Below are 13,936 nucleotides of genomic sequence, written 5' to 3'. Positions count from 1 at the left end.
CCTTTTAACCCGAGGCAGAGCCTGTTTTGTGCTGCATTCTGTATACTGTAGGGGCCAATGCAGTGACGTCTTGTTCAAAGAAGAGCAGCTCAATGCTTCACAGAGAGTCCGACAGAGAAAGTGTCCTCCCCCTCTGTGTGAGAGCAGGTTCACCCACACACACACACACACACACACACACACACACACACACACACACACACACACACACACACACACACACACACACACACACACACACACACACACACACACCCACTGCTCACCTGACATACCAGTTTGAGGTGTGGTTCTATCAGCTCAGTCCCTGTCAGGTGTGCAGGGACAGGGACAGGGATGGGAAGTGATTCCTCTCATTCTAAACAGCAGTGAGTGAAAGGTTGCTGGTTTGATCCCCAGGAGGAAGAGAGGTAACATTAAGAATTAAACAAGTGACTGTAAAAACAGGTGTAAATAATAACATTGATTGTGGCCCTGTTCCATTTAGCTAGGCCAGGCCCTGGTATTGTGCATGCTGGCTCACTGGCTGACACACACTAAATAGAATGGGCCCATAATTCATTTGACCACTTGTGGTTTCCCTGCTATGAAATGTCACAATGGCTGCTGTGACAAGGGCCTTTTGCCCTTGAGCAAGGCACTAAACTCTAAAATGCTCTAGATGAATCCATAGCAACCAAGAGTTTGTTATATCAACTTGCTCTGACAGGATCATGAACAAATACAAAGAATAGTTCAAACTTATAACAACTAGGGTCTTATTTTTGTCATAAATGATATCGATTAAGATGACATTTAACCTGCTACAATGACTTCTGCCCAGACAAGAAACACAAAGAGCCAGTTGATCAGACGAGTTGGAGATAAAACAACTGTTAAATATGCAACGGGACAAGGTTATGGTATCTGAAGCATTCTTGTTTCCATTTGTAGTCTGAGTAGAACCGTCCAATCATGTTGTAGCTTTGATTGAATGCAGCTAAACAGTCTGTGTGTAGCTTGTAAACTGACTATGTGTGAAACAATCCAGTCGTACAGTCATCTCTCAACATCAACTCCAGTCTCACATCTTAAGTTTTAATCGTACTGTAAACAATGAGCAGCAGATGGAAAGGGAAGTCTTTGGCCAGATATTACACAAAGTCATTTAATCCATTGTTAATATAAAAATATTGTTTGCTGCAGTTTTCAGATCTGCCACATTGTCGGACTGCTGTTGTTTCTGGACCAGATCTTCTGCCTCTAGTTCTCAGCAGTTAACTTAATCAGTTCCACGTCATTGTTACTGAGAGAAAGGAAGATAACAAGAATTATAATTAATCCAGAATGAAGCTTTAACACTAGATTAGCAGTGTCTATGATCAGAGACAATACAATGTCTTCACAAGTATATTAATACCAGCATGTGTGTTGTTGGAGTGGCCACAGACTGTAACCAGAGGTGGCTCTGTGAGGCTTACAGTCCGGACAGACACAGCAGCAGTTTCCTGTCAGAGGGGCTTTGCCGGGGTTTTGGGGGCTTTAGCTTGTTCTGGTCCCAGGGCTTCCTCATAAACACATACACACACACACACACACACTACGCTCTACACTACATTGGCCCGCTCGATCAATTCCAACTTCCTACCTTGTTGAGTAGTGTTCCATTAAACCATTGCAGAAAATAAGGGCACAACAATAGGATGTCATTAGAAAGAGCTCCCATCAAATCTGAAATGTTTGAAAACAGTTACAGAGATAAATTACAGAGTGTTCCTGGTGATGGAGGAACATGTCACCTATAGTGCAACAGTGTGGCTCGTTTTTTATATCACACAGAGGAATAAGATCTATCAGGTTTTGGATACACACACAATACCTGTTGGCATTCATTCAGAGCGGGTCATTATTTAATCACAAGGATGGAGATTCGAATCCCGGCTCCTCCCGTGAGCATGTTGAAGTGAGACACTGATCTTCTCACAGCAGCCAACTCCTCCTAATGCTGAGGATGGGTTAAATGCAGAGGTCAAGTATGTTTATATTTATGTGACAGTTGTAATAATGATTAAGTTTAGAACATCATCAGACTTATCCAGTCTGCAGACACTTCTCACTGCTTCAGAAGAATAATTATTTATTGTGTTTCTATGGTGTGAAGGATACATGTGTCCTCACCTGGTCCAGGTACTTATGCAAATCAAGCAGATACTTTAAAGAATGCAGGAGTGTTTATTGAGTGGATCACATATTTGAGGGCAGGGTGGAGATGTTATTAATGCTAAGCAGCAAAGGGTTTGGCATAGTTTCTTTCACGAGTGAGTGAGTGAGTGAGTGGTTGTTTGTATGAATGCCTTCATAGATATGTGTGTGAATGTGGAATGCATTTAGTTTTAAACCTGAAGAGTGGGACACACCTGTCATTGAGAAGCTGGTGCTGCACACACCCTTCACCTGCCACAATGGTGGTGAAATAGCTCAGACAAACTGCTGCTTTATTGTAGGAAGCAAATTAAGCACATTGTCTGTGAATGTTTGCAGATACCTTTCCTATGAATATTTTTGAAACTTTGCATATACATTCATTAAAATGCAAACGACATCTTTTGAATGTAATATTTAATTCATAAATCATTTATTATTTACCAAGTAAAAATATATAATATCAAAATATCATTTGTTTTAACACTGATGAAATTTGTGAGGGGAAACAAAAATGCACTTTACTACTATCTGCTTTGAATTATCAAATGACCAAAACTGCCGTCACTGCATCAACATGTGTTTATTCTGCTGCTCTCTCCAGTCAGTCTGTGATACAGAAGAAACTCAGTGTGTGTTTGCCACACCTGAGTTGCGATGTTTTGAGTTGGGAATGACATCCACACCCTGTCCAATTCACCGTCAGCAAACAGACTGGTTTGATCATAGAATAGTATAGTTACTATAGTTACTATAATAGTTACTTTGGTCACTTGGTAGTCTCAGTGGGACTCATCTCTTCCACCCTGCCAGATCACCACAGGGTCCATCATATTTGAGTATCTCTGGTCAAGGTCTCCCAGTGTCCAGTGACACCAGTCACGTTAAGTTAAAGTAGAGTCAAATATCTTTCTTTAGGAGCCTGTGTGGGTTTCAAATAGTTTTCTCTTACTTAAAAGCTACTCAAGGCGGTAGGTTAAAGGAAAGTCACAGTTCAAAAATGTTAAGTATGGTCGAGCAATATAACTAGAACAAACAAACACTGCAGGATTTCTAGGAGTAGCCACGCTGAAGAGCCACAGTGCACATGTAGACAACATTCATGTGGCACCACCATTTTCAACTAGCATGTGTCATACTTGTCATACCAGCAGTGAACCCGCTTCTTCCAGGTAATAAAACTGTGCTGACAGCCAGACACACCTTACAGTCACCAAGATCACACCCCCTAGGGAATGTGGAGGACTAGCCTAACAAAGGCATGAATGCACTTTGTTTTTCTCCATGTAAGACCCGCACACATAGTATCACTGCACCTTAGACACCTGTCCACTTCTACAGCCCGTCACTCACCTGGCTGGGTTGCTAAAGACATAAATACACTCACAATTTAGGTCTCTCCATTTTTGTATACAGACAGGTATGTGTGTGAGATGCCAAATGTTCAACATGATAATAATATAAATGAATGTCACTAAAACTTGTGTCAACCGGCAATGGACCCAAATATAATCCAGGCAGACAGGGACAGTTCAGTAATTTATTGAACAAATGAAGAAACATAAGTTTACTGGCATAGATAGAAAAACACAAAAGAAGTAATTAAGAGTCCACTGGTAAACAGGAAGGGCAGGTAGGAAGGTACAGATAAGGGTTCAGGTGCAGGTTCCAGGGTTCAGGGTTTAGGGTTCAGGGTTTATGGCTCAGGTCACAGAAGCTGCAAAGCAAATGTATAAAGAAACATTGATAACCTGGCAGGTGGATGTGGGAGTCATGTGAAACGGACTGGTTGCAGAGTCTAAGGGCATCTGGTGGGTGGATGGAAGATGGAGAGATGGAGTCTTCCTAGGAAATGCCTCGATCTAGGGGAAGTGGGAATGTGGTTCGGAGAAGGGAACCAGACGCAGAGGTAACTTGCAAACAAGTGAATGGCTATGCAAGCTGGACAGAGGGCTCAGAGTAATGTGTTTTTTGCCCAGTATATGGAGGTGATCCAGCTTTTAACCCTGTCAGAGATAAATAAGCACGAGAGTCTGCACATTTTTGTCCAAACAGAATTTATCTTACAACCTAATAGTGAGAGCTCAGTTTGCATTCTCGGCCTTAAGCATGTTCAAGACTGATGTCAGCTGTCAAAGAGCTACCACAGTATGGTCAGCATTCTACCTTCATATTTGAGCTCATGGTACACAAGAAAGTTTCCTACTTCTACTGCTACTGCTACTGCTACCTCTACTTCTCTAGTACTTCTATTGCTACTGATACCTCTACTTCTACAATACTTGTACTTTTACTTCTACCCCTACTTCTCAAGTACTTCTACTGCTACGTCTACTTCTCCAGTTCTTCTACTTCTATAGGATCTCTCCTTTTATTTGTATTTCTACCAAGACTTTTATCTCCACTTATATTTCTAGGGTTACATCCACATTACTACGTTTCCATTTTAAAACGTATGTCTTTTGGGTTTTCACTGAGCGTCCATACTACTCCGGAGTTTTAGAGCACCCGAAAACAAAGGATTTTAGAAACACTACCGAAAGTAAGGGTGAGTTTGAAAACTCCTAGTGTGGACAGGCGTAACCGCATACATTTTAAAACGATGACATAGACACCCGCGTTCGCTACTTGTTGGGTCTTAGCAGTCAAGACGTGACCTTCCCTGATTCGTCACGCCCCCATAACACAAGCCTTTTCAGGAGAAAACAAACATTAACAGCCTTGATTATCGATCAACTACCAGAGGTTAATTCAACATGGATAACTTATTACAGACGTCTGAAGTTATGCTTTGCAGCTTTTAAGAAGGTCAATGGACACAAATTATTAATGCTTATTACTATTGGGAAGTTCACAAAGAAACTGTAAAGGAACAAAAGCATAAATGCTCTCGAGAAGGACAGGGACATCCAGTCACAAGCAGAGCTACGAGTGAGAGAACAGACAACAACAAAACCGAGGAAACGAGTGTGAGACGTGTGTTGACCAAACTTATTGACCCGTAATCTATTCAATTTGTGTTTGTGTTGATTTTAAAATTATTATTTTTTTAAATGTGTTTGTGTGTGAGAGAGAGGTAGAGCAAGACATCAGCATTGTAACTAAATTTGTAAAATAAAACTTCTTAAACTTTTCATGAAATTTTAGGATATAGAGGAAGATTTTAGAAGAAGATCTTAAGTACCAAGCACGACATTTAAATTATTTAAGAGTACCACAATACTGTCTTATTTTCTGTAACTAAGCAACCACTGTACTTCCTGTCTCATGTATAGTAATCAGGCCTCTCTACTCTCTCCTGCACTGAAGCAGCAATTTAAACATAATCCTGTTGAACTCATCCACTGGACTTCATCACTGTCTTCATGAGCACAGGCATGAATCAGCCTGATTCATGCCTGTGCTCTTGATCAGAATGCTGCCGTACCTGTTCAACCGTCCAGCCAAACATTCCAGTCATGGTACAGTACCTGGATCAGCCTCCCAGACTACACCCTGTTGGAATGCTTACCTTTTATCACAAAGACAGACCGCCTCTGCTAGAGTAGCATTACCTGGACAACTAGGGCAACTTTACAGAACAAGATAAACTCCATGATCCAAGTCAAGTTAATACACTCATAACCTTATATGAATCTAAGGCTGAATTAAAGGGCAACTCCAACAACTTTATGAATGAGAATGAGTTTTATTGTTATGTGCCGTGTTAAAACTGTTTAATAATGTGTCACAGAACATGACCCTGCTGTGAGAAAATGACCCTGATGATCTAGCATTTATGGATCCAAAGAGGTATTCACACTCTGCATCGATTTTGATCGATTCTTTTTTTAATGTTTTGAACCAATAGCCCATTTATTACAAAAAGTGGTGTTTTTGTCATAATTTAGCCTCTTAACCCAATCTTCATCAATAGTGACCATTTTCATTGTATTTCACTATTTAAATGTCTTTGTCCTGATCCAGAAAAAGGCTGTGATCTGTAGAATTTAATGACAATGAAGACCCTGAGATTTGGCTGCAAGGTCATAATAAAAACTAGAAAGTGATAAGATTATTCAATTTAACAGGGATTATAAAAAATATTTTAATTGTAACATCAGGTTATTTCATAGTAAGTAAAATATTAGGGTACATTACATTGTAAGTAATGTAATTTTAAAAAATGACCTTGTGACCTTAACCCTAAATCTTAGTTGTAATTTCATGCATGATTTTTATATATTTTTTGTATCACCTGTCTTACTTTTCCTAAATCGATACCCTATCCTGTTCCTATATTGGCCTGGAGATGAATGTATTTATCTTGTAAACACTTTAATTTGATGCTATTTTTATACTAATGTTCCTATGAGGTTCCAAGGGTTAAATCCCTGTATCATTTATGTAAGGGCAGACTGAGGACAGTGAGCACCTTTTACACAGTTCATCTTTGGTAAATTATGGATACTATTCAGAGTTGCCTCTACTATTTTTTTTTCACCTCATTCTGAATATCATAAAGTTAAAGGAAGTTTTAAAGGAATTGTTATAACATTTAAATTAATCACAAGTATGGATGTTATCTGCATACAATCTGATTCATTGGTTTATTACTGGTGTAAAACATTTTCAAAAGTCCAAATAAAGTGAACATATTCATAAATCAATCCACCAGTCACAATGTATCCTTTTTTCATCCAGCAACAAAAATATTTTCAGGTTGTAATTTGGTAAACACAACAGGTATGTTAGTGAGAATGGTTTGGCATGATGTTAATGTTTAAGCAGAAAGCGAGCTGTTCCCTTCATTGATCGACTCTCCCCCTTGTATCAGAAGAGGACTGCAGTGGTGAGGGGTCAGTGGGGGGAAGTTCCCACTGCAAGATATCACTGTTAGCTTCTGATGACATGACATGAGATAAGAACAGCTTGGTCAGATAGAGGCCTCAATGCCACACAATTCTTGTTCACTCATTAGCTCTCTCTGTACACTGCTTGGTGTTCTGATTTATCGGAACTATTTCGAGCGGCTTGTGTCATATTCACCTTAAACCAGCATAGAATGCTTTTGGGAATGCCATCCATCTCAAAATCACTGCACTACACCCTCATTACCAAACTACAAACATACCCATGGATGAGACAATGCATTTTTGCCTGTATACGTAATTCACTCAGCAGATGTTTTTGTCCTTCAGCTGGATGAGAGCAAAACCACGTGGACCATCAGAAAATGTCTTCTACAAAGTTGTCCCTCCTCTGTCTGCTTCTCCCATCTCATTCTGTTCTTATACATATTCATACTCACATTCATTAAGCCATTTTGTTTCGCTAAGCTTCAGGCTTGGGTCCACTTTGGGTTTGGTTATTTTCAAAAAGTAATTTATTTAGAAATTCCTCATTGGGAAGTGGGAAGAGAGAGAGAAACTTGGGGTCACAAATATATTGGATTGCCATGTCGAGCTATCGGTCACTTGTGTTTATAACGCTCGTGAAACCTAATCAAGCCACAAAGTGTAAAACTGTGGCACCACCAGCCACCATCTGACTTCCTTTGCTCCTTAAGTGGTGTTATTATGGTATGGATGGCCTCTGAGCGAGGTGAAATGCGTTACCACACGTTACCCCAATCTTGGACAGGAGAGAGAGCGGAGCAGTATTCAGTTGGTTGCAATCTGCAACCTCACCGCAAGCTGCCACCAAATCCTACACACTGTCCCTTTAAAACACGAGGCCTTGGCTCAAAACTGAGACGCTTTAGGCCAAGAACTCTTTGTGCTGATGTCACATCAGCTGCATGTGCCATCTCAGAATAAATGTACATGTTTCTGAAAGGCCTTTTTGAAATAGAGACACTATTTCCACCTGGTATTATCTTAATGTTATCAAACATTGTAATCAGATCTAATGGAGATGTAACTGACATCTATTTGATCACATGTTTTAAAAAATCCATCCAGCAAGTTAAAAGGTCACCTTACTCCACCTCTTCTTTGTATCTCAGGACAAGCTGGTACAAAGGAGGCAGAAGTAGAGCTCCTACCAGTATTGGTTTGAGAGGCTCCCAAAGGCCCTCTACTACATGTAAGACTGGGTTCATGTATTTCTTTGCAGTGCAATGCAGCGCCTTGAGGAAATGTGAAGAAATCTGGACAACAAAATGTACCACATGGTTAAACTCTTGAATGTTTTATACATTGTATTTGAGAATAGTTTGCAAAGCATTGCAATTATCTATGTATATTCAATTAGGCCATACCAAATACACATTAAATAAAATTATGACATCACTTTGTGTTGCAGCAAAGGTTCAGCCTGGTTGAACTTTTTTGCCACACAACCCTGTGTTGTTTTGCTGGAGCCCCCTCTGTTTGGGAGCCCGCTGCGTGGACCGACTGGCTCCACTCAAATCACTGAGAGGGCTTCGTTCACACAGAGCACCGTTGTTCTGGAATTGGCTTTACAGTACAGATAAGATTAGACAAGTTTGGCAAGCTGCCACAAAAGCTGACCATCACCTTTTCAAGAGTATCCCACATCACTTGAGTCTGCCAGCACAACCAACCTTATTTGCATATTGAAGTCTGATCAGATTACAGGAAGAGTAGAGACGAGTTGAGTTAATAATACCAGGTGTAAATGCAAAGACCTGAGATCAGATGACATTATCCAGATAATGTATCCAAAAATAGATCACATCTTAGTAGAAATAGTAAGTACCAGGTCCTGGAATTTGGTTTTAATGTTTAATGACACCTTCTGGCAAGTTTTTTTTAAGAATATAAATAAGGAGAAAAAATAATAATAGTAAATAAATATATATATATATATATATATACAGTACCAGTCAAAAGTTTGGACACACCATCTCATTCAACTACTTTGAAGAATCTAAAATATAAAACATATTCTGGTTTGTTGAGCATTTGTTTGTTTACCACATAATTCCATATGTGTTCCTTCATAGTTTGGATGTCTTCAATATTAATCTACAATGTAGAAAAAATTAAAAATAAAAATAAAGAAAAACCATTGAATGAGAAGGTGTGTCCAAACTTTTGACTGGTACTGTATATATACATACTAGGTCAGCATGTCAGCATGATGACAGACTGTGGTCTCCGCTGTTGTTATACAGTCTGATGGCAGTGGGCACAAATGAGCGTCTGAAGCGCTCTGTCCTGCTCTAAGATCCTCGAGAAAGCAGTAGCAAATCAGCTGTGTGACTTTCTGCATAACAATAGTTTATTTGAGTATTTTCAGTCAGGATTTAGAGTGAATCATAGCACAGAGACAGCACTGGTGAAAATTACCAATGACCTTCTAATAGCTTCAGACAAAGGACTTGTCTCTGTACTTGTATTGTTAGACCTTAGTGCTGCATTCGATACCGTTGACCATCAAATCTTATTACAGAGATTGGAGCATCTAATAGGCATTTAAGGAACCGCACTTGTTTTGCTGGTTCAAGTCGTATTTATCAGACTGTTCTCAGTTTGTATATGTAAACAATGAAACCTCAATGAAAACCAAGGTCAGTCACGGAGTTCCACAAGGGTCTATTCTTGGACCAATTTTATTCACCTTATATATGCTTCCTTTCGGGAATATTATCAGAAAACGTTCAATAAACTTTCATTGTTATGCAGATGATACCCAGTTATATCTATCGATTAAGCCAGACGAAACTAACCAGTTCTCTAAACTTCAAGCATGTCTTAAGGACATACAAAACTCCGACAAAACTGAAGTTATTCTACTCGGCCCAGATCACCTTCGAAATAAATTATTTAACGATATAGTTTCTCTAGATGGCATTGCTCTGGCATCCAGCACTACCGTAAAGAACCTCGGAGTTATCTTTGATCAGGATCCGTCTTTTAACTCTTATATAAAACAGATCTCAAGGACAGCATTTTTTCATTTACGTAACATTTCGAAAATCAGGCAAATCCTGTCTCAAAGCAATGCAGAAAAACTAGTTCATGCATTTGTTACCTCTAGACTAGATTACTGTAACTCCTTATTATCAGGCTGCTCTAATAGGTCTCTAAAATCTCTACAGTTGATCCAGAATGCTGCAGCACGTGTTCTAACAAAAACTAAGAAAGGAGATACTCATATTACTCCAGTATTAGCTTCTCTGCACTGGCTCCCTGTTAAATCAAGAATAGAATTTAAAATTCTTCTAATCACCTACAAAGCTCTAACTGGCCAAGCACCGTCTTATCTTAAGGAACTTATAGTTCCATATTACCCAACTAGAGAGCTGTGCTCCATCAATGCAGGGTTACTTGTGGTTCCTAGAGTATATAAAAGTAGGATGGGAGCCAGAGCCTTCAGTTATCAGGCTCCTCTTCTGTGGAACCAGGTTCCAGCTTCAGTCCGGGGGGGAGACACACTCACCACTTTCAAGAGCAGGCTTAAGACCTTCCTTTTTGATAGCGCTTATAGTTAGGGCTGGTTCAGGTTCGCCTTGGTCCAGCCCCTAGATATGCTGCTATATGCCTAGACAGCCGGGGGACTACCTAGGATACACTGAGCTCCTCTCTCCTCTTCTCTCCCTCCATCTTTATGCTTTAATCTCCTATTTATGCACATTACTGATTTTGCTTCTTCCCCGGAGTCCTTGTGCTTTCTCGCCTCGCAGGTTCCCAGGAATCGGGGTTATATTTGGACTGTCATCGTGCCACCTGCTGTGGCCTTGCTGACACCCACTGCTACTACCACTATTATTATTAGTCACATTACTATTACTATTACCTGTACCATTACGCATATTAGCTTTGCTTCCACTCTGAAGCCCTTTTGCTTTCTCGCATCGCAGGTTTCCACGAATCGTTGTGGTACCTGGACCATGGTCGTGCCTCCTGCTGTGATCCGGCTGACACCCACTGCTACTTCCATTATTATTATTAGTCACATTACTGATATTATTCCCTATATCATTACTTTAATTCTACTATAGTTATTGCTGCTTTTATAAGTATTCTTAATTTTTCCTTCATTACTCTGCTTACTACTGTGATTATATGTACATTGAATGTGTTGTATCTCTGTTATGCTGTTCATTCTGTACACATGACATCTATTGCATGCTGTCCATCCTGGGAGAAGGAACCCTCCTCTGTCGCTCTCCCATAGGTTTCTTCCCAGGGTTCTGGGACAGAGGATGACGCATGTGTACAGATTGTAAAGCCCTCTGAGGCAAATTTGTAATTTGTGATTTTGGGCTATACAAAATAAACTGAATTGAATTGAATTGAATGAGCCGATGACCGAATGAGCTGCCCAGCTGCCACAGTTCCTCATGGAGAGGGTGAGAGGGATCGTCCAGGATGGCTCTGAGTTTGACCTTCATCCTCCTCTCATCCACTGACTCCAGACTGTCCAGCTCCAAACCCACCACAGATAAAGATATACAAGATAAACATCTTCTAAACAAATTTAGTGAAAGTGTTTGATGTCAATTCAAACCAGATTTCTTTTTAGTTTGGGGGTATGATTTAGATTTTGTTTCATATTTATTCTCATTATTATCTACCCAAGATCTTCCTTGTTGCCAGGGTTTTGGTACTTTTCGTAAAAAGAAAAAAAATTGGTTTAATGAAATCTTAAGGAAAGAGGTAAAAATTAAACACCAAAGTATGGTTTACATCAGTCAAGCAAAATGTGAACCACACTTAACGGAGCAGAGAGTCAGGTGGTGTTTGTGTCAGGTTCTTTAAACTTAAGCTTCTGTGAAGTCAAAGGTCAAACTATCCTGAAGTCTGTGGTCTCTGACTAACTATAATGAGAACAAACCATTGGGCTTTAAATAACGCTGCTGATGGCAGCATACTGACTCAAATAGTCAGTCAGATAAAATCACCCTCACACTTTGAATATTATTTCCCTGTGAAGATGGGCAACATGGAGAATCATTTGAATGGACTGTAATTCCCTTAGAACAAGCGCCATTTTTTAACAATCACTCTTGCAGTAGGCTACTATTCTATATTTGACACCTGCAAGAGAGGTTTTGCTGTTTGCATGCACAACCCAATGGAGGGGAAGAGGTGTCAGTGGAAAAGACTATACTGTTGTTTTTCAAAACTAGACATGGGAACATGGAAACACACACACACTTGTTTGGGATCACATCCATGGCCGTTTGCTCTTCCTTCCAGCTGATAACAGCTTCTCCCTCCATGGTTGAGAGGTCATGGCCGTCAGCCAGATGTGGAATAACACTGTTTCATTTCACCAGAGGGATGGAAAGAATGACCCTGTCTGTTCAGACTGTCTGTCTTTCTCTCCAGAAAAAACAATACAAGAGGCTGCAGAGGTGTGGGCGTGTTGCTACAGACTGAAGATTAAACCTGAACCTGGGATTCAGGTTTAAGGGATTACAGTTTACTCTTTTGAAGCAGGACTTTGTAATTGTCTTTTAAATGAAGTGAACTGCTTCTTGGGGCTTTGGAGGGGTGCAGTATTGGATTAGCAGAGGGGTTGAAAGTTTAGAAATTGAAACTTTTGGCAAATTAGGGCAAATTTAAAGTTGAAGTGTGAGTTGAGTCATAAATTAAAAGACGGCCTGTTTGAACTGTCTTTACCTGTTGAAAGGCTGTTGAAGGTCAATATTTGCTATTGGATATGTCCTTCAATGGCCCTTCTCTCCAAGAGTACAAAGCCAAAAATAAAGAGCTGCCTGTTGTGCAAATAGTTGTAGAAAGTTAGTGACTTTCATAACCAGACACCCAGAGTATTATGCATTTTGCTAGAGCAGAATGTGAGATTAGCAGAGGACAGACACAGAGGTTCACTCTCACTCAGTCACAGAGTGCTTTTAGGTGAGAGTGAAAACATAAGGCACCTTATAAATATATAAATTTAGATTAGGATGTGTTTAAGAACATGACAACATGGTCTTTTACCAAGGTAATATTTAACGCCTAAAATATGTCAACAAGGCAGGTAACGCTTACACAGAAATAGACTCTCTCTTTACGGCTCGGACTAAAAACTGAGATATCTCAGTCTCTAGTACTTTTAGTTTGAATATTGTTTTTTTTATCTGTCTCTTGTAAGTCCTCCAATTTTTGGAAGTGCAAAACACATTTATTTCTATAATTAAATTCCACTTACAGGTGTGAAAAAGTCTTGTTTGGCCGCGGAATGGGTTTTAAATATAGCCAAAAGTATTTTATGAGCAAAATCTAAATGACCGAAGGGAACTGGATTTTATTTAAAATGCGGATCAAATTTCTTAAAAAGTAGCACAGTGTTTAGTGTGAGGTCACAGCCTGCAAGAGCTGCGTCATCAGGTCTTTGTTGATGTGTGATCTAGTTTGATGTCCCCTTACTTACTACTTCAGTTACCGAATAGTTCACCTGGAGATCCGGTATCAATGTCATACAATGAGACAAACACACACACACACACACACACACACACACACACACACACACACACACACACACACACACACACACACACACACACACACACACACACACCCACATTCACGTCTAGGGGCAGAACATTGTCGAGTCTGACTGGTTGAGCCAGTGTAGTCCTTAATGCCACACCCCCATCTACAGAGCTAATCATCCACACACACACACACACACACACACACACACACACACACACACACACACACACACACACACACACACACACACACACACACACACACACTACACACAGACTACGAAGGACTTTATAGATTTCATAGTTGATCTGTATTAACTATACCCAGTCCATGAGTATCTGTTTCACTACAACACA

Source organism: Anoplopoma fimbria, chromosome 11 (genome assembly GCF_027596085.1).
Source record: "Anoplopoma fimbria isolate UVic2021 breed Golden Eagle Sablefish chromosome 11, Afim_UVic_2022, whole genome shotgun sequence".
Classification (NCBI taxonomy): domain Eukaryota; kingdom Metazoa; phylum Chordata; class Actinopteri; order Perciformes; family Anoplopomatidae; genus Anoplopoma; species Anoplopoma fimbria.
The sequence above is the reverse complement of the archived record's forward strand: the minus strand, read 5'-3'. Positions refer to the sequence as shown.